The sequence below is a fragment of the Ailuropoda melanoleuca genome, chromosome 2 (genome assembly GCF_002007445.2).
Source record: "Ailuropoda melanoleuca isolate Jingjing chromosome 2, ASM200744v2, whole genome shotgun sequence".
Lineage (NCBI taxonomy): Eukaryota > Metazoa > Chordata > Mammalia > Carnivora > Ursidae > Ailuropoda > Ailuropoda melanoleuca.
This window is the reverse complement of record NC_048219.1, coordinates 99574115-99592149: the sequence shown is the minus strand read 5'-3', so window position 1 is coordinate 99592149 and position 18035 is coordinate 99574115. Positions and strand designations below refer to the sequence as shown.

The 18035-nt window shown below is 37.2% G+C and overlaps 1 protein-coding gene and 1 pseudogene across 3 annotated transcripts in view; one reads left to right on the top strand and one right to left on the bottom strand.

Annotated features, from left to right (window-relative positions):
* Positions 1 to 8310: 8310 nt before the first annotated feature.
* EPB41L5 (erythrocyte membrane protein band 4.1 like 5) overlaps positions 8311 to 18035 on the top strand; it is a 65697-nt gene continuing 55972 nt past the window's right edge. The window contains exons 1-2 of one of the 3 annotated variants that reach the window (XM_034654401.1): positions 8311 to 9052; positions 9598 to 9700. The gene's annotated coding sequence lies outside the window, so the exon portion shown is untranslated. Of the gene's footprint in view, positions 9053 to 9080; positions 9701 to 18035 lie in introns of those variants that run through there. The other 2 variants (XM_034654403.1, XM_034654402.1) reach the window with 2 other exon arrangements.
* Positions 9568 to 16442, bottom strand: LOC105236889 (annotated as a pseudogene).

Genomic DNA, 18035 nt, shown 5'->3' with positions numbered 1-18035 from the left:
TGACATCTTGGCTGGGTATAATACTCTTTTTTTTTTTTTTAAAGATTTTATTTGTCAGAGCACAAGCAGGGGGAGAGGCAGTCAGAGAAAGAAGCAGGCTCCCTGCTGAGCAAGGAACCTGATGCGGTACTCGATTCCAGGACCCTGGGATCATGACCTGAGCCGAAGGCAGATGCTTAACCGACTAAGCCACTCAGGACTTCCTGGGGATAATATTCTTGAGTATCGCTATGAAGAGATCTGTCCCAGCCAGATATTGGCAGTGATTTCATTTTAATCTCCTTGGGGTACCTTAAGTATTCTTCTCTTATCCTTGAAAGACAGTAACTTAACAATAAGAGATTGAATGCATTTAATTCCCTATCTCCTTTTCATGGAACATAGTGCTCTCTCTCATGAAATGTGTAGATTATTTTCTCACTTTCAAAGAATTGTGTGTGTGTGTGTGTGTGTGTGTGTAAAACTTTGAACATATTTTCAGTTACCTTAGTTGAATTCTTTACCTCAGGATGCTTGTATGCTTTTGTTAGAAGGTCTGAAGTCCATAAACTCTTTCTTCCCATCATTTTATTGTGATAGTATGTCATCTTTGAGTTATTTCATTGAATATTTGTTCTCTTTCTTTTAGCTCTTCTGAGGTTTGTTTTTATTTATTTTGTTTTAGATTGAGTTTTTTAAGTGCTTTTTTGTGGGAAGGCGATGGAGGAGGGAAATGAATACAGCCTAAACTAAAAATTTAAAAACATATTTATAAATCATTTGGAGTGGAAAGTATACAGAGAGGTTTCTAACTTTAAGTTTATACTAAGGCCTTTTGAGTTATAAAATACTGAGCTATTGCTGACAGTGGAAAATCTTGAGAGGGTAGAAATATACAAAAGAAATGACGCAGATAAGTTTATGTGGAAAATTGTGCTTAATGCCTTGAATTTAAGGTATCATTTGTGCTGCTCTTCCTTTCGCCATCTTTGATAGATACCGTCCATGAATAAGCAAGATTAGTAGTTAACTACACATTTAAAGCACAATTAAAATGTAGGTATATGGAAACCTCAAATGAGCAGATTATAGAAAACAAGTATTTGTCTATAAAAGCAAATGTTTTCTGGGCATTTTACATTCTTAGTTATAGGTACCAACAGTAATTTTTTCTTAATTTTCAACAAAACAATTAATGCCTTTAAAAATAAAGCTACTTTCATTACTGTATGTATAATCTTATGGTATGAAGCCTTCTCATTTTATATGTGGCTTTTAATAGATATTTTTCCCCATTACAGTGTTCACAATAATGTTTCAACTCAGAGTAATGGCTCCCAACAGGTGAGATCATATTAATCTTCTAAACACTAGAACACTAGTTAATTATGACAAGTAGTGGTATTAGTAATTGAATTTTCATAGTGGTATAACTTTGGGAAGGTTGTGTGCATTTTCTTTTTTTATCTGTAAAGTGGATAATGAAACCCTCTGTTATTATCCGAGATGTTGTAAATAGAACGGGTGCTCTGTAGAACAATTTCTGTTCCTGTAAATCCTATATAATGAATAAGATACTAATATTTAATTGGATTATTATCTATCTGAGGTAGTACATAACATTCAAGCATTTGTTTGCACTATGTTTGTAGATAGTATCCCATTTTAATGTTCTGTTTACTGGTGATGAAACCTTTTATCTAGGCAAAATAGATGATTTTTGTAATTTTATAATTCACAGGGTTGTGGTGTGAAATCTACTGTGCCTGTGATTCCTTCTGTTCCCTCTGGTCCTGTGCTGGCAGAGATAGAGAATCTTCCAAGGAGTCCTGGGTTAGACCAGCATGACAGGAAATGGTTTGTTAACTCCTTAAACCAGAATAAAATGTTGCTTGCTTAATGGTATTCTAAATTCCCAGCCATAATCTTTAGAATACTTTAAATATGATTGAAAGCAAATTATTCATATTTGTAAGATGAACAGAAACATACTATGAAATAGTCATACTGGGATTGGGAAAATAAGGGGTATGTATGAAGAAAGGAATGCAATTATAACTGAAGAACATCAGACATCCCTCCTTATTTTGGTTAGCATGATTGGAAGTGGTGGGTGATTCTCTGTTGAAAAGGACTTCAGTGTTAGTCAGTAGAACCTTTTCTCAGATCAGTAAGGAAAATATATTCATTATATGTTATTCCATACAACATAATGCTGGTGCTTTGGATGTGTTTTTTCATTAAAGACTGAAGATAAGCCAAAAGGGGAACATGATTATAATCTTAAAAAAAAACCAAAAAATTAAAATACTCCGTTTTGGGGGATGGAGAGAGAATCTGATGACAGAGAAGATACTTTATTTGCTTAGATTTCCAGGGTCTTTTTTTTACATTCATAGTAGTACACAAATATGAATACTTTGTGGCTGATTGGAGTGTAATCAGTAGGGTTCATCATTTCCTGAATAAATGTATGTGGCTTGGAGGGCTCCTAGGGAATTATTTGGTTGAGTGGTCATGTTGGTTGCATCTGTTCAAGTTGTGTGTCTGAAATGAAGTTTGATAATTCATAGGATTTTTCTCTTTTTCTCTTGCTCTTAGTTTGTTTAGTACCTGAAATCTAATGAGTTTCTGTGGTGATCTCAAGGTTTTGGTCAGCTTTCTGTGCAACCAGTTCTTCCCTTCATGGTGGTGGGTCAACAGTGGTTGGTGATTATTTTCAGTCTTTGCTATGTAATTGTTTTTCACTGTTATTTTGGCTTAACTAACTTGCAAGGTGCTTTGCTCTTCATGGTTGGGCATATTTTTACTTCAGTTCCAAATAACTTGATTAGTTTCTAAGATTGAGGAAATTTTTTTTCTTTAACTATTTTTTCTTTTCCTTTTACCTGGGAGTGTGGTAGAGGGATACTTTGTGTGTGTGTGCGCATGCGGGCACACACTTAAAGTATGAACAGTGAGGCTTCTAAATACCAAATTTTAGTCTTTATTTTTTAAGCCATTAAAAAGAGTTTCTTCAGTTTCTTACTGAAAACACAGCTCCAGTAAGCAGCTATGTTTTATGGCCTCGATGTTACCACCAAGTCCTATTGGCAAGGAAACCAGACTTCAGCAATAAAAGAACTCCCTTAATACATGCTTACCTTTTATATTAATACGGAATGAGAGTCCTGGGGGATGGTTTGCATACTATATTGTGACACTAAATCTTTATTGAGTTTTCTAATTTTAATGGACACATATTTAAATCTATTTAATTTGATTTATTAGGCACTATGTAGTTCCTTTGACACACCCTTTAAAAGAGACAATACTGAATCTGAGAGTATTGAATTTTAAAGAAAATGAAAAATTTGGAGCTATGTGTCCTTCCATTATGTACTTATGCTGAGACCTCCTTTGCTGAAATGGGGTAAAATGGTGATCCTGGAAACCTAATGAGCCTCAGTGTATGTCAGCGGTGGCATGGAACTGAATATAGAACTGATCTGTCTTGGAGCTAATGGATCCCCAGCCTGAATTTAAAGTGCATTCTGTATTTCAGTTTTTGTTTCTGCATGCTTTTATTGTTATTAATGCTCTTAAATGAATATAAAACAGTCCTCCTTTAGAAAGTGATAAGTTAATAAAATTTGGAAATGCTCCCAAGGACTGAACAATTGGGCAGAACAACAGACTATTATCAGGTAGATAACTTCTAACCATTTTAATCTGAATCTACTTCACGTTCAGTTCTTTAGTTTTCTCTCGCTAATATCTTCTAAATGACACCATTATTTCAGTGAACGATTTGGTAGAATTATCTGATATTTAGAGTATCTGATATTTAGAGTATCTCATAAATTGAGAAACAATTCATGTATTAAATCCATTAAACCATTTATAAACAACAAAAACAAAACAATAATATTTGGAAAATCTTGCATATATCGGGGAGAACATAAACCTAACTTAATTTCCTAAATTTTCAGAGACCGTATATTGAGGGTCATGAATTTTATGGGATAGATCTGATGAAGAAATTGTATATCTGTTGAAGAAAAGATAATGATTTTATTGTAAAAAAGCACTCAAATTTGTTCTGAAAAATCCTCTTAGCTAATTTCGGTTTTCTTAAGGAAAAAAAGATGAGGATTCATGTTTTAGTTGAGTTAGAAAAAGACTGTATTTAAAAATTTATCCTTAGACATCTTTTATAATTGGGATGGTTTTTTTTTTCCTTTATAATTAACTTAAATATGTGCTGCCCTTTTTGCTGTGTTGCAGACCTTGATTTTCTGAACTGTGACAAATGTTTCTTTCTACTGGAGGACTCTAATTATTTCTAACCAGGAATTGCTTGTATGCATGCTTCACTCTTATAGTTCTGTAGGGCTATTCTATAGCACTGTGTGATAAAGGGTATCTTAATATACTTACTAAACTGTTCCTTGGAGGGGCTTACAACCTCATCACATTATCTGTACCTGTTGAATTTCATTCTGAGGTTCTGTGAACTTTGATTATAGAAGGAGCAATGATTCTCCATTGTTAACTGGAAACATTGACATAAAATTACGTGGCCTCTGAAGATAGTTTTTTGTTTTTTTAATGTTCTTTCTGAATTTTGTTTCCTGGATTTCAGTTTTGTGAAATCACTTAACTTGGGGAATAATTTTCACAGTTACTCTTTTCTATATATGCCTTTTTCCGTAATGTAGAAGTGTCCTTTTAAATATTTGAATTAAGTAGATAATAAACATTTTTTCCTTCTCATTAGAACTTCAAACAGCATTTTTAACTTTGATTTTAAGGCCAATATCAGGGACAGATAGAGTGTTTGTTCTCTGTGAAATTTCCTCTTTATTTCACTTAACTGACTCTGATTACTTATTCATATTTCCATATTGAGCTTTTCCACTACATATAACTTTGTCGGTTCTACCCACCCCCGCTTATTCTTGAATGTCATTGCATGGAGTAGATGTCAATAACTACTCATAGCAGTGGTGCATGCTGGTCACACTGCCTTTCTCCTTTATTACCTCTTACACATCCATTTTCTTCTATTCCTGTTGACTAACTGTGCTCCCCTCCCACTCCCCAACCATCCAGGCTCTCTGCTGCCAGTGACTGCTGTCAACGTGGTGGAAACCAGTGGAACACAAGGGCCTTGTCCCCATCCCAGCCTGCACATAGAAACTACACTGACTTTGTCCATGAGCATAATGTGAAGAATGCAGGAGTCCATCATGATGTTCATTTTCCCGGCCATGCAGCCATGACTGAGATATGAGTGTTAAGCCCGTTAGACACTGGGACTCTTTGTCATGCAAATTGATGGTATACATTTTCTATACATAGAGGATTGATCACATTAGAATTTGGGAGAAATTACTTTATATTGAGTCACTATTTGTGTAGTGTTGTTTGTAATTGAATTCTGTGAAAGGGAAAAGAATGTGGAGAAAGCTGTATGCCATCAATGATAATGACATATGCTTTTGTACTGAAAGGGTATGTATATATCATTGTAATTTTGGAAAGGTTTTTCATGATTTTCACATGTTAGTACATCACTCAGAAGATGTCTCAGGAGAAGGTTTGTGTTTGTGTAAAAGCTGCCTGTTACCCTCTCACCCCATGCCATCCAAATAGATTGAGTCAAAAGAATCAGACACTAATCACAACTGAGAAGGAAGCATGTCCAGGCACTATGTATCAGCCTTTGGTGATACTTTGATAAAGCTGCTTTTCTGTACCATTTTTAATACTTCTACAGTGACCCATGCCTTAATTTCAGTTAAGTGCCTAAGATTCTATAATCATAATTAATGTAATTTTTAATTAAAAGCACTTTTACTTTTTAACAAATAAGTATTTTAATTTACCGAAAGGCTAAGAAATCACATTAATAATGTGATTCATGTAGAGAGATAAACTTGAATGGTTACTTTTGCATCATTAACTAGCTAACTAGTGGTTAACTAAATTTAATTACATTACTACTGAATGGTTGTACAAAATGGAAAATGTATTTACTTTTGACTTTTCATTTTCTCTTTTCTTTTTCATCTTATGCATCTGATAGATTCCCCAGGTTTGCAGCAGCCTCGTAATCTAGCCTTGTTCAACCTTTAAAATAAAATTCTAAAGCCCAAACCATATCACTTTCAAATGGATTGGATATATTACTATTTTGGTCCTTTATGAACTTCAAATGTAATCATCCAGGCTCTCTGATTTACTTCATAAACGCAGATTATCTGGGAAAAGTACATTTTTAATGTAATGGGAACTGATATAAGGGAAGCATTTCTTTTGCCTTTCTACAGTTTTTAGAAATTTTAACAATTTCCAAACCTTAAAACTATGTGTATGGTAATTTGAAGATATTTATAGTCTGAGAATTCATAATACTTCAAGATAATGAAGCTTTATTACAAACGACCTAACCCATATACCATCCTGTTTACTTCTGAGGTTGGTCCAATCACTCTCTGCTAGATACAGGTTTCAGACGGCTTTATTACTGGACTGTTGATTGCAAATAGAATACAACTTGTCAGAAGAAAATATAAGTAAGCAAAATTAAGTAAGATCTATGAATGAAATATATAGGCAGGTGTCAATCTGTGATTTTATCACAAACATCTTTTTTTAAAGGTTTATTTATTTGACAGAGAGAGAACGTGCGTGCAGCCATGCACAAGCAGGGGAAGCGGCAGGCAGAGGGAGAGGGAGAAGCTGGCTCCCTGCTGACCGAGAGCTGGATCTGGGCTCGATCCCAGGACGCTGGGATCGTGTAAGCCAAAGGCAGACAGTTAACCGACTGAGCCCCCCAGGCACCCCTATCACAATCATTTTAAGGAGACAGAAGCTCAAAGTATTCTTTAGCACAGCCTGTAAATATGAATAGGTCTGTGTCTTAAATAACCCAGCTCCTTCCCTAAATCTTATCATCATAAAGCATGCTTAAAAATGGCTACTAATATATATCCTTCATAGTTGTTTTAGACTTTACATAGCTCAGATTATAATTGTCAGGTATTGTTGATGGTGATTTTTTTCTTTAAAGCAGGGTATTTGAATCATAACATATTAGCACAGAAACTCTGGTTTGTGTCATTCAGGAAAAGATTTCATGGGTGTGAATATGATTAAGAACTGTTTCTATAATAGAAACCAAAGAAGTGTAATAATAAAGCTTTTTAGGTCTTTTAGAAAGTCCCAGGGTTTGACTTTTTATACTCTAAAATTAATCTTGAAATCTGAAGGTTAGACTGCTGAACAATGCCTTATGTATATCTTAGCAGAATATTAACTTTGGGAAATAGGAAAGGATTGTAATAGAAGAGTAAGATCTTCAGTTTATATTGGAAGTGGCCATTTCTGTACTAGAATTTGAGTTAATCAGTACTGTTACATTTAAGTGACGGAAGAATCACATCACAATTATTATTTCTTTGAAAACCTTGTTATATTATAGTTCATTTGTAAAGTCCTGATGATAGACACTGGATTGGAGGGATGGTAGGGAGAAAAGGCAGTGCAGGGAGTGGGGGACGTAAAGGGCTAAGACTGAATGGTAGTAGAATCAAATTTGTTTATTTTATACAAGTTTCTATATGATCTAGGATTTCATATCAGATATTGTGAATATTCTTGCTACTGATATTTTCAAGATATACATGTTTCCAGAGCTATGAAGAATTTACAGGCAGTTCATCCTAAATTAAATAAATCGTCACCAGCTTATTTATATTACGCATTTTAGTATGCCTAAAGGGTGAGTGGTCATACGTTGTAGATTAGGGAATTAGTATCCTCCAGGAGTACCTTACTTGGTAACTGTTGTTTTGATCAGAAGGAGCCAACAGCACAGAACTCCAGGACCGTGTGATTCAACTTCAGTACTTTGGTTAATTTTATTTAACGTAATTACATCTCGAATTAGGTTGGTTATGTTTCACCTGTACTTTTATAGACAGAGAAACTTGCAGAAACACAACCAAGGTAGTGATCTTTACACTTTCACACATGAAAATAAATAAGCTCTTGTAATAATTATTTCTTTTGATGGTAAAACCACTTCAAAGGTTTTTACCTGTCTCTGCGTTTAGTCTAATCCTTTTGACCTAGATAGGGTAATCATATATATACTTTTAAATGGATTTACAGAGAAAAACAGAAACTTTATTTGTCCTGTTGTGTATACGTCTGTATTTTAAAAAATAACTAGTATACAAACATTCGTGTGTCTTGTTTTGTTTTTTAAGATTTTATTTAGTTCAGAGAGAGAGAGTGCACAGCGGGGGCAGACAGTCAAGGGAGAGGGAGAAGCAGACTCCCTGCTGAGCAGGGAGCCTGATGCCATGCACTGCTGGGCTCTATCCCAGGGCCCTGGGATTATGACCTGAGCTAAAGGCAGACGCTTAACCAATTGAGCCACCTAGGCGCCCTTTACACAAACATTCTAATATTGTAATATCACCACTATAATTCAAATCTTTTTTTAGGGGGACTTTTAAAATTTATTTCAAGTGCTGATCCAGGAAATATAATTTATAACCCTTGGGTGAATGTTTATTGTTAAAATTGTCCAGGATGTAAAAGATGCCATGTAAACATGTCAGAATATAAAACTGAAGTGTATTCTGAGTGAGGGGCAGGCAGACAGCTTGTTTCATGAGATAAAACAATGAACTGGGCCTTAATTATGGTAGTTTTTTTTTATTTACTAGATTTTTGCATGTTTACTTGGTTGATATGCTAATAATTATTTTGATTACTAGTCTTGCTTTATCACTTTTATGTATCCTGATGTCATTCATTTCGTCTTTCCATCTTGCCAAAACAGGAAAATAGCTGAAGGGGGTGGTGGAAAGGAGTGGAGGATTTCAGTGTCTTGGGTTTCAGGAGAAAGAAGAGTATTGTGATGACTGGCTCACAGGAATGAGAAGAATAATCCTCAGCTTTGATCCCTTGATTGTGTATTCACAGATGTAAACTGAAGAAGTGGGGAGATGGTTGTCCATATTAGTGCAGCATGTACTATGTACTGATGGTGGGAGCAGCAATCATTTGAACCATGGTACTTTAACTGTTTTGGTGGGGCATATGCTTCATTTCTAAACCTTAGTTCATTGCTTGAAAGACCATTATTTTGTGTGTGTTAGGCTTTGAATATTGGGTCTGAAAATAGTAATATTAGGTTGCGGTAATTTATATCCTTGGTATATAGGGCTAATCATATGGATTTGCAAAAATAAAATCCAATAGCACTTAATCTCTTTACCACCACATACTTCCTTCCTGTATTTTAACATAAACTATACCACATCATCAGATTCCAGAATTGTCAGTGCTTCCATGTGAGATGCTTATACATAAGGAATAGAATTTGAAGATCCTTCTGGGGGAGGGAAACCTCTGTGTGTGTGTGTGTCTCTCTCTCTGTGTGCCTCTCTGTGCTTTTGTCTTAGTATAAAATGTGATTTGTCAGATCCTTTCTGCTTATTATGAATCATATAGTATTTTTTCTCAACTCCCCACCCCCCATTTTTTTCAGTTTTATACCTTATTTGTGACACTTATTTGTGACAGCGATTAGTTCTCATCCATATTAACTGTCTGTAGGTTTTTGAAAATGGTGACAGGTACAGAGGTGACCAACGTGTAGAGCTTGTTTGGTGAAGTCTTCATCCTCATTACGTTTTTTGGACAACTGCACACAGATACGGTATGGAACATTGCTTATTCCTTTGGCCCAGACAGCTTTGTTGAGCCTGGTGTCAATGTACACTTCTGGAGTTCCCATCTCCTTCATGGCATATTTACAGACCTGTTTGAGTGCCTGAGGGCCACAGTTCTTGAAACCCACTCCATGGATCCACTTGTGAATGTTGGTGTGTTCTCTCATCACTGCCTTTTTGATGGCAGAACGGCATTTCTTCTTATCATCCTTCTTTGCAGGCCCTGGTTGGAAAGCTCAGCTCCCTTTTTTGAAGAACATAGAAATTTCTCATCTTCTGTTCATATAAATTAGCTTTTTACTTTAGTCATGTGAAATCGTTGTGAGAATTTTGTTTCACCCACTTGACATTAACTTTGGCGACAGTAGGGCAATGAAGCATGTCACTTTCACTAGAATATATGTTATATAACTTCATTTCTTCAATTCTTGCTGTTGTGTACATTTTAGCTGCTTTAAGCATGTGGGGTTGGTGGGGAATATAATATTAGCCTTCTTGTAGAATTAGTGAAGAGAAGAGAAAATTTTTTCAAAAGAAATTGGTGCAAGGGAAAAATTTTCTGTGGCTTTTTAAATGATACATTTTTATTTTTATCCTGAAGCAGAAAAACGAATGTTCCTGGTTTTCCTGAAGGAATTGTTCTCACAGTTTTTTATTATTAGATAATTACCTAAGCTTTTGTGTGCCTAACAACAAGCTGTGGCCTTAATTCTAGGTGATGGTGCTCAAGTGAACTTTTACATTTTGTTCCTGACAACTGGCCAACATTTTGTTTATATTGGCACAGAGAAGAGATATCTGACTTGGAGAACAACATTCTCCAGGAGTGTGACTGAAGACTCCCTTAGTGGTGTAATAAACCTATACCTCCTCCTCTTAAAAACAGGTTTAACAGCTGCAGATCTTATTTTTTATTCTTGAAGGAATTCTCATTTGTTTTGTTTTTAAGTAATTTTAATAAAGAAGAAATGAACTATACCCAATGTATGGTTAGGGTTTGTGAGAAGTTGGAGATTCCGTAATAAGGGTCTGGTCTGTTGACTAATGACTGATTATTGTTAATATTAATATTAATATTTAAAGGTGGGTGGGGTAAAAAAGAAGAAGAAAGGTAGAGATGATAATAGGAAGACAGTTGATGGCCTGATTTGTCTTGTGAAACTGGTTAGAGAAATTATGGAAAACATCCCAGGATGTAAAATACTACTAGAATATGTGCCATTACATAGAAGAATTTTCTATAACAGAGCTATGTTTGTAGCCCAGCTGTTAGCTTCAGGGATTATTTAATTATAAACTCTCTAGGAGTTCAGAGATAAGAGCTACATTCAACAACTTACATTAATTCTTTCTGGGAATGCCAATATCAAAACCTTTGGAAGTCTTTAAAAAGACTTGGGGAGATTTGGGAACTTTAGAATATCCAAGTTATCACGTTAAGTGGAGCTTAACAGGTATGTTGGAGCAATAGCAGTTAAAAGTATTTGTATGGCATGGAAAGGTATTGAAGATCAGTGCTGAGGAGTTTCAGTTTTGTAAGGAGGCCTGATGCAATCATTGCAGATATTTAAGTTAAAGATTGGGGAAGCTTGCGTTGATACCTCCTTTTTTTTTTTTCTTTTTAAGATTTTATTCATTTATTTGACAGAGAGACAGCCAGTGAGAGAGGGAACACAAGAAGGGGGAGTGGGAGAGGAAGAAGCAGGCTCCCAACAGAGGAGCCTGATGTGGGGCTCAATCCCAGGACTCCAGGATCACGCCCTAAGCCAAAGGCGGATGCTTATAACGACTGAGCCACCTAGGCGCCCCATGATACCTCCTTTTTTTTTTTTTTTAAAGATTTTATTTATTTATTTGACAGAGATAGAGACAGCCAGCGAGAGGGGGAACACAAGCAGGGGGAGTGGGAGAGGAAGAAGCAGGCTCATAGCAGAGGAGCCTGATGTGGCTCGATCCCATAACGCTGGGATCACGCCCTGAGCTGAAGGCAGACGCTTAACCGCTGTGCCACCCAGGCGCCCCATTCCTCACTTCCTTATACACAGTCATTTATAATTACTCCTTTTGTACGTACTCTCACATTTCTTGACCTTTCTCCTGTTGCACACATCTAGTTAAATCCTGGATTCAATCCTGGTTAAATCCAACTCTGTTTACTCTACGTGTAGATGGACAATGTAAAATGCAACATTGTTGAATGGTCTCACTTTAAATTTTGGCCCCTGAGCTCAAGTAGGTCTTCAGTGCTGCCTCAAATCCTATCACATTTCCTTAATCTATACATTCTCACGTGATGCTGGTGGTAATTTCTCTTTCAAACTTCCACCACTTCCTCACTCCTCACTGTCCATTAATGACCTTGCTTCCTATTTTATTGAGAAAATAAGCAACCAGAAGAGATCTTCAGTATATTCCCATCATCGTCTCAATTAACTTATCTCCATTTGGTCATATATACTCTGCTTTTCCTGTTGTCCTCTAGGTGAACTATCCATTCTCTTATTTAAAGCCTGCCTCTTGGGACACCTGGGTGGCTTAGTCAGTTAAGTGTCTGCCTTCGGCTTGGGTCATGATCCCAGGGTCCAGGGATCAAGTCCCACGTTGGGCTGTCTGCTCAGTGGGGAGTCTGTTTGTCCCTCCCTCCTGCTTGCTCTCTCTCTCAAATAAAGTCTTAAAAAAATAAAAATAAAGCCTACCTCTTCACTCTTCTACTAGATCTTGACTCCTAGCTGAGTACTCAGTAACATCATTTCAGCAATACTCCCTTCTTGTGCTATGGCGTCATTTTCCCCTCTCCACTGGAATAGTCTCATCAGCACAGAAACAGTCTATGATATCTAACATCATTAAAAAAGAAACCCTCTCTTGAATCTACCTCCCTTTTTGGCTATTCGGTTTCCTTGTTCCACTTATACCAAACCCCTTGCCATGAAAGAATTGTCAATACTGTCTCCTCTTTCTTCTCATTCTATTTTGAACGCATTCTAATGAGACTTTGCCAACTAAGCTGCTGTGTATGACTGTGAAGGTTGTGTATGCATAAGAGTGCCACATTCAAGAGGACAGTGATCACGTATTTGTGACTGGTTTTCCAGCAGGTGGCACTAAATTTCTTGTTCTCATGAAAGCATAATGTATGACGGTTTTGTAAGAGATGGAAGTGTCTTCAGGAGGGGCATTGCTTAAATCTTTGTAAAGGTTCTGCATGCTCTAGTAGTGTTATGCTACCCCACCACCAAAATAGCTTTTGTTAGTTCCCACGTGACCACATTTCTAATCTCACATCAATCTTCAGTCAAGTTAGCATTGAAAACTTGGTCATTTCCTTCTTCATGAAATGCTTCCTTCACTTAGTATAGGGACACCACTCTCTCTTGTCTTCTATCTCGCTAGCCATCATTTTTAGACCCTTTTTAAGTTTCTCCTTATCTCCCTAGCCCCCTAAAGATTGTCTTAGGACCTTTTCTGTAATAACTCATTTCCTTGGTACTCTCAACTAGTGTTATAGTTTTAGGTGCCATTTATACACTGGTAATTTTTCATTTTATATCCTCAGCCTGGACTGCTTCATTTTCAGAGTTAATATCCAACTGCCTATATGACATCACTACTTAGATATCTAATATAGGCATCTTAATTTTTAAAATCGTTTTATTTTGAAATAATTTTAGGCTTATAAGCTCAAAGATCATGCAGAGAGCTCTCACACCCTCCCTCTAGCTTTCCCTAATGTTAACATCGTAGTAGCCATGGTACAGTGGGACTGTTACCAAAAGAAAGAAATTAACATTGATACAGTGCCACTAACTAAACTATGGACTTTATTTAGATTTCACCAGTCTTTTCACAAATGTTCCAAGATCTGATCTACTTCCCGTCCATCTGTGATCTTCAGACTTTGATGACTTTTTGAAGAGCACTGGTCAGATACTTTGTAGGATGGTCTTCCAATTTGAGTTATATATATGTGATATTTTTCCATGATTAGATTGAGGCCATGGGTTTTGGGGGAAAATACCATAGAGGTGATATTGGGACATCTCAAATTTAGTATGTTCGGAGTTGAACTCCTTGTTCAGTTTTTCTCATCTCTGCTGTTTTTCCTAGCTCAGTAATTTGTTTTCCTATTGGTAGGCCAGTGTGTCTCAGGCTGCACTCCAGAACTACTGAATCAGAGACTCTGGAGATGAGGCCTGACAATCTGTTTTAATATGCTCTCTTAGAGATTCTGATGCATAGTGAAGTTTGAGAAGCACTGGCTTAGATCATAGCCTCTAATAATTATCTTTTTTTTTTTTTTTAAATTTCTTTATTCAACAGAGATAGAGACAGCCAGCGAGACAGGGAACACAAGCAGGGGGAGTGGGAGAGGAAAGAAGCAGGCTCATAGAGGAAGAGCCTGATGTGGGGCTCGATCCCACAACGCCAGGATCACGCCCTGAGCTGAAGGCAGACGCCCAACCGCTGTGCCACCCAGGCGCCCCTATCTTTTTTTTTTTTTTAAGATTTTATTTTACTTATTTGACAGAGAGAGAGAGACAGCCAGCGAGAGAGGGAACATTAGCAGGGGGAGTGGGAGAGGAAAAAGCAGGCTCCCAGCAGAGCAGGGAGCCCGATGCAAGGCTCGATCCCAGGACCCTGGGATCACGCCCTGAGCTGAAGGCATACACTTAACAACTGAGTCACCCAGGCACCCCTCTAATAATTATCTTGACTCCTCTTTGTCTCTACTCATCAGTCAGTAAGTTCTGTCCGTTCTTCAAATGTATCCTGAATCGGGGTGCCTGGGTGGCTCATTTGGTTAAGTGCCTTTGGCTCAGGTCATGTTCCTAGGGTCCTGAGATCGAGCCCTACTTCACACTCCCTGCTCAGCTGAGAGTCTGCTTCTCCCTCTCATCCCTCTACCTCCCCCACCATGTGTGTGCTCTCTCTCTCTCTCAAAAAATAAAATATTAAAAAATATATCCAGAATCCACTACTTGTCGCCATCTCTACTGCTCCCACCCTATTTCTTTCTTTTTTTTAAAAGTTTTTCTTTTAATTCCATTTAGTTAGCTGTGCAGTGTTAATATTAGTTTCAGGTGTACAACATAGTGATTCATGTTTCCATGTATTACCTGGTGCTCATCATGATAAGTGTACTATTTAATCCCCGTCACCTATTTCACCCACATCCCCCTCGGGTATCCATCAGTTTGTTCTCTGTAATTAAGAGCTGTCTGTTTCTTGGTTAGTCTCTTTTTTCCTCTTTGTTTTGTTTTTTGAATTTGACATATGAGTATAATGAGACAGTATTTGTCTTTCTCTGACTTATTTTGCTTAGCCTTATTCTCTGTAGCTCTATCTGTGTTGTTGCAAATGGCAAGGTTTGATTCTTTTTATGGCTGAATAATATTCCTCTGTGTGTGTGTGTGTGTGTGTGTGTGTATGTGTATGCATATATATCACATCTTTTTTTTTTTTTTTAAAGATTTATTTATTTATTTGACAGACAGCGAGAGAGGGAACACAAGCAGGGGGAGTGGGAAAGGAAGAAGCAGGCTCCCAGCAGAGCAGGGAGCCCGATGTGGGGCTCGATCCCAGGACCCTGGGATCACACTCTGAGCCGAAGGCAGATGCTTAAGGACTGAGCCACCCAGGCGCCCCTATATCACATCTTCTTTATCCATTCTTCAATTGTTGGACATTTGGGCTGCTTCCATATCTTAGCTATTGTAAATAATGCTGCTATAAACATAAATATGTGTGTATCTCTTTGAATTACTGTTTTTGTATTCTTTGGGTAAATACTCAGTAGTGTGATGATTGTAGGGTAGTTCTGTTTTTAACTTTCTGAGGAACCTCCATAAAATTTTCCACAGTGGCTGCACCAGTTTGTATTCCTGCCAACAGTATATGAGTGTTCCTTTTTCTCCACATCCTTACCAACACCTGTTGTGATTTTAGCCATTCTGACAGGTGTGAAATGATTTGTCATTGTAGTATTGATTTGAATTTCCCTGATGGTAAGTGATGATAAACATCTTTTCATGTGTGTGTTGGCCATCTGGATGTCTTCTTTGGAGAAATGTCTGTTCATGTCTTTTGCCCATTTTTTAATTGGATTATTTGTTTTTTGGGGTGCTTACTGTAAGTTCTTTATATATTTTGGATATTAACCCTTTATCAGATATGTCCTTTGCAAATATTTTCTCCCATTACATAGGTTGCTATTTAGTTTTGTTGATTGTTTCCTTTGCTATACAGAAGCTTTTTATTTTGTAGTGCCAATAGTTTATTTTTGCTTTTGTATCCCTTGTCTCAGGAGACATAGCTAGAAAAAAGTTGCTACAGCCAGTGTCAAAGAGGTGCTGCCTTTGTTCTTTTCTAGGTTTTTTATGATTTCATGTCTCACATTTAGGTCTTTAATCCATTTTGAATTTATTTTTGTGTATGGTGTAATAAAGTAGTCCAGATTCTTTTGCATGTAGCTGTCCAATTTTCCCAATACCATTTGTTGAAAGGACTGTCCTTTTCCCATTGCATGTTCCTTCCCTGCTTTGTTGAAGATTAATTGACCATATAGGTGTGGGTTTATTTCTGGGTTTTTTATTCTGTTCCATTAACTGTGTGTCCATTTTTGTGTCAGTACCATACTATTTTGATTACTATAGCTTTGGATATAACTTGAAGTCTTACCCTCTGTCAGTTTATTATCATCCCTTATTTCTTACCTGGTCTTCCAGCCATTGCCTTTGGTCCTCTTCTGTCTCATATTCCCCTTGGCAGCCATGGTGCTTGTAACTTAGATCATGTCATTCCTCCACTTAGGTGTTCCAGAGGTCCTCATCTCACATAGACTAAAACCCCAAATCCTCGTATTGACAAAAACATGATTTTTCCTGTACTTTATCATCTGTCAGCCTTGACCTTGTTTGCTGCCTCCAAAGACTTGCTCAAATATACCCAGGTGTGTTCCCTCTCAGGATCGTTGTATTTTTACCTCTACATGAATATTCTTCCCTTGAATCTCTTCTGGTTCATTCTTACACCTTAAGTTTCTTATCGTAGAAACCTCAACTTTTTGTAAAATAATCATGCCCCCCCCTTGTCATTCCCTATCCTTACTCTGCTTCATTTTTTTTTTTTTAAAGATTTTGTTTATTTATTCGACAGAGATAGAGACAGCTAGCGAGAGAGGGAACACAAGCAGGGGGAGTGGGAGAGGAAGAAGCAGGCTCATAGCAGAGGAGCCTGACGTGGGGCTCGATCCCATAACGCCGGGATCACGCCCTGAGCCGAAGGCAGACGCTTAACCGCTGTGCCACCCAGGCGCCCCTGCTTCATTTTTTCTCACATCACTTCATCTTACATTTTATGTTTACTTGTTATGTCATTTCTGTGTTTGTCAATAGAATGTAAGCTTCATCAAAGGAGAACATTTATTTTTACTCCTCTATCCCCAGAGCATTGCCTGGCTCGGCACTCAAATATTAGTTGATCAAATGAATGAATGAATGCCAAGCACATCTTGGCATATTTGGTGTTGCAGAAGTAGTCAAAATGCTGTTCCTGGCTTCAAGAAATTTACATTCAGATTGTGGAGATAGACCGTTTTATAAATAATTGATATAAATGCTAAGTCATTAGGCAAGCAAGGTCATGGAAGAGTAAAAGGTTGAAGTTAAGAAGGCTTGCTGACATTTGCATCAGATTTTGAGGAGTACTTAATCATTATGAATTAATCATTATGGGCTGAGAGATCTACAGCAGAAGAAAATTTTAATAGTAGCAGAGTTAAAGGGAATCATTCCTGGATAATGAGTTTGGGTAATGAGTACAGAATTCATGGGGAGGCATGGTAATAACAATAAGCTGATATTTTGAGTATTTCTGTGCCTGGCATTCATTGTTCTGGAGTTACAGCAGTAAATATTACTCCAGCAAAACATTTATTCCTTTTGGGACTCTGTAAAGTATTTAGGCTAGTGAAGAAATTGAGGCACAGTAAGAATATAACTTCTCCAAAGTTGCATTGCTAGTATGTGGTAAGGCTAGGCCTCAAAGCTTGGTCCTAGAACCTAGAATGACACCCACTGTACCAACTCCATAAATTGTAAAGCTTGGTGGGGCCTAGATTGTGGAGAGTAAAAAGGAGTGTAATAGGAACTTTCTAAAGAGGTGCGAAGAATGAATGTCAGTTGGTGGAAGACTAGATTATTAAAGTATGCTGCATCCATACTATATAATTGATAAAGAATGAGGAATATTCTCCATGTGCTTGGTTATTGAGTATGTAAGTAATACATTGTTGAGTTATAAACTCAAGCAGAGTACCTGGGG